The sequence below is a fragment of the Gavialis gangeticus genome, unplaced genomic scaffold (genome assembly GCF_001723915.1).
Source record: "Gavialis gangeticus isolate Ggan-Ray unplaced genomic scaffold, GavGan_comp1, whole genome shotgun sequence".
Taxonomy (NCBI): Eukaryota; Metazoa; Chordata; order Crocodylia; family Gavialidae; genus Gavialis; species Gavialis gangeticus.
This window is the reverse complement of record NW_017729009.1, coordinates 15100820-15104945: the sequence shown is the minus strand read 5'-3', so window position 1 is coordinate 15104945 and position 4126 is coordinate 15100820.

Genomic DNA, 4126 nt, shown 5'->3' with positions numbered 1-4126 from the left:
CCGACCCCCCCGGTCGGACTTGAACTTGAGACCCCCGGGGTTAGCTTGAACCCCCGCCCCCCATTAGACTTGAGGATCCCCCTGGTGAGGCTGAAATATCCAGGCTGGACTCGAGCACCCCCTCGATAGACTCAACACCCGCTGGTTAGACTGAAACACCCTGGTGAGACTCGAGGCTCCCGTGGTTGAGTTCAAAGCACCCCTTGGAAAACTCTTTGCTTTCATTGCTCTGACTGTGGAAAAGCCATAGGGCAGTTTTCCTTCTCAGGAAGACAACAGCAGGGCCAAGCGGCTTGAATGCCAGGGGCTCCTATTTGAAACCTCAGGGTTTAATGCGAGAATTATGATCCCACGACTAAGGATGCTAAGGTTGTCTGGCTACCCTCAAAAAGACCTGGAGGTTGAGAATCGCTGCTCTCCATCGGTATGGTAGTTAGTGTCAGAGCGAGGGTGGAGCTGGGATGGTTCAGCTATGCCAGAAGTAAGGGTGTCCAAGGGGAGTCTCTTCCATCGGAGCAACTGTGTCGTTGGGAGAAAGTTAGACTAGCTTCCAGCTGTTCCTCAGGTCTGCTTGAAAGCTGGTCTGCCTTTATCCCAACCACACAGAAGAGCTGCCCTGAAGAAATCCTTGCCTCTCACATGAGCTCCAAAGAGGACCAATATACGCCATGCCCACCTGACTTCAACGCCTAACTTTTGCAGCTGCACGTGCCGAGCAGGGGTGCAAATGCACACCTTCCTTCCAGACACCTCTGTACTGAGCTGTCCTCTCCATCTCCAGCAGGCTCCCTCCAGCAGACTGAATTATTGCAGGGACCTGTGAGAGAAGGAGGGCCGGTAGCAGAGGCCCCATGTTTCCACATTGGCAGGGGCAGTCTGGTACCAGGATTGCTTCAGAAGCCTGTAGGGAGGAGCAGCAGGAGGAAAAGCCTCCAACTGCATTTGCAAAATCCTGCATCCCCTTGTTTAAATCAAATGCCCCATAACCAGGCTGAGATAAACCACAGCGTCCCAGAACTGAGGTCTTCATTATACACGTGCTTTGGCTTGCCGACTGGAGGGAGAAACACCCCCTGCCTTGTAGTAGGGGGGAATCAAAAGACACTGCCCGAAACATTATTAACTACCCCATTACTGATGAGACAAGCAATTATTTTCCAATGTAGAAAAAGTTACCAGAGAAAGCAAGGCATACATTAGAAAATTAAGCTCCCCACCAATGGGATTCCTAGGCAAAGGAGCACAGCTGGTCCAACACTTTAATCCTCCTGGTGGGGTCACATAATTAATCATCCCTCGGAAAGGCAATTAAGAAAAGTGAACAGTTGATTAAGAGCAAACTCGAAGTCGGCACACAGGGTTTGTAAACTCCTAGGAGCTGGACTAGAGGTACGAGCAGAGGAGCTGCCTATGCAAGCAACTGCTGCATTTTAAAGATGAAAGCACAGTTTTCTGCTCTTATAAGAACTAATCTCAAATTAAGGTAAAACTGCTTTGTGAAAGGTCCAGAAGGAACACGAGATATCTACAGCTTCCAAGCAGATAATGGGAAAAGAGACTATAGGAAGGAACAACTCCAAGCAGTAGAGATAAGCAAATAAATTAGATCAACATTAGCCATCCTCTTCCAAGATCATTAATGATTTGAAGTAAACCAGTGCTGAAAAATAAACGGCAAAGCAAGGCAAAAGGAAATGCTGGATTTTAAAGCTAAAGGTTTGTACAAGCAGTTGCTAATTTGGGGCTATTTTTTTTTTTAATCCAGGGGGTGGGAATGGATGCATCCAAAATGAAGAACTCTTGGATTTAGGGCAGAACACCCAATCCTAGAGTATGCTGAATGCAACTTGTGAACTACCGAGAGAGCAGTCATGTCCTGCTCTGCAATACATAGGATTAGGTGCTAGAAGAGGAGGTATATCCAGCTGCCCGGTACTTAACATACACCATGCCCTTCATCTGAGCATCTTCAAGCATGCTAAAAACCTTATTTTCTCATCGCCACATTCCCTTTAGTGGACTACTTAGCACTTTTTATTTGAGGATTTCAGCACACTGGGTGAATAGTGAAGCCAGGGCACAGAGAGATGAACCCCTCACTCGGGCTAGAAGGAAGTTTTTTTTTGGGGGGGGAGGCAGGAATGGAGCCCCAGTTTCATTACTCTTACTGGGACATCTCCTGTAATGGGCCCCATCTGCAAATTCAATAACAGCTAGATTGGATTAGACCCAAGGTCAGTCTAAGGCTGTATCCCATCACCAATAAAGACCAGCACCTGATGCTTCAAAGAAGCTGTTATCTGTGTAAATGCCCAAGCCCTCTTTGAACTTTGCTGTACTGACCTCTTGGCTTAATGAAACCATTGCCTAGAGGCAGCCTTTTAAGTTAAACAGAGGGTCCTGAAGTGGACTAGATCCTTCTGTTTAGAACACACGCTACTGCTAAGAAATGTGAAAAGTGCCAAAATCTCCATCCTGGGGAAGTCTTGGTCAAACCCAGGCTCTTGAGCAGCAATAGTTCAGTCATACTGTCATCTACCTGGTCTTAAGTGAGCCCAGCTGGCCACCAACCTTGTCATGTTATAGGGCTCAAGTGCTGAGAAAGGACAGTCAAAATGGTAAAGGGAGGCACATCAGTGATACTGGATCAAGTTTGCTCCATTTATAAAGAAACCAAACAGGTCTCTCGCCCCTTTTGTGCATGTGCATGTGCTAACTGTTCATATTAGATTGAAGTTGGGTCCAGAGATTCAAGGTACAGCACAGGCAAGTTTGCCCTTAGCATGCTTACAGCTGTACAACTTTCACCCCCACCCACGAGAGCAGGGATTCAATCTTCAACTGGAAATCGCTTACCAGATTAAGTGAAGAGGAGAGGAATCCAGCTCAGTTTCTTAGCACTGAATTGGTTCTCATACCTACACAGAGCTGAAGGCGAGAAGCATCATCAGATCACAAGTCTGACTTAGACCCTATTCCTCTATATCAAGCCCAATAACTTTCCTTTCAATTAAGCATCATTTATGTAGGCTGTGCAGAACTCATGGAAATAAGGAGTAAAACAGGTAGTGCCACATATTGCTTATGCTGCCAACACACAGGTGCAGATCTGCTAGGCATGGAGTCGTCATTTTTCCATGTCACACTTGGCCCACGGGCAGGTCCACTCACTCATTCACAAGCCCTGGGACAAAGAAGGAGAACGTTTTCCAAGTCAATTGAGTTTTTCGAAGTTTACTTCTAACAAGAGCTTGGTTTTATTTCCTCTACAGACTTCCTTTTCTGGATGCATTGTCTAATAAAACTGAGAGCATTTAGGCCCTGGAGCTCCTGGTGGGTTTGGAATGCCTGGGCCAGACCCTTTATTACAAAGGCACCAGCTTGTGCTTTGTCTCTTGGAGGATGGCTTTACCAAGAGATTGAGAAGTCTTCCTAATCCAGCAGGAGCACACATGTTACTCTACACTAGAGAATTCAATTAACTTTAAGGTCAGACTGTACCTTCCCTGTAATCAAATGGCTTCAAAACCCTCACAAAGCCAGAACAGGTGTTTCATTCATGCTGTCTGTCTACCTGGCACGGGCCCAACTGCTTTCTTTTAAAGCCTAAACGCCATATTATTCAGAGGCACACTGGGAATGTACACATGTGTATCTGTCTCTTAGGCATGTTTAAAGCTTGCTCATCATTAGCTGCATGTTTTTCTTTGCTCAAATCAAACAGGAACAGCTGTTTTCATGTTAATAACTAAATCATAATTTACATTTATGCCGCAGAGCTCCCCTCAGCCAGAACAATCACAAAGGGCCTTGGGAACTTAATGAGCTGATATCTAAACAATATCTAGAGATCATTTCAACTGCTTCACCCCGTCTCTGGGGTGAAGCATATCAGCTGGTTCACACTGAGCAGCAGCACTACAAGCAAACAAAGTTTCGGATTGCTTTGAAACGATGGAGGGAACCGAGGTAGAGAGGACATAAGCATCTGAGCTGGACCCTAGCCAATGGCTGGAGTTAATACGGCATCTCTTACCCCAAGGGCCACAGGGCTAGCTGAGGAGAAGTGACAGGAGTCACTTCTACATCTCGTCTGCAAGATGACCTGTCCAGCCATTCATAGCTG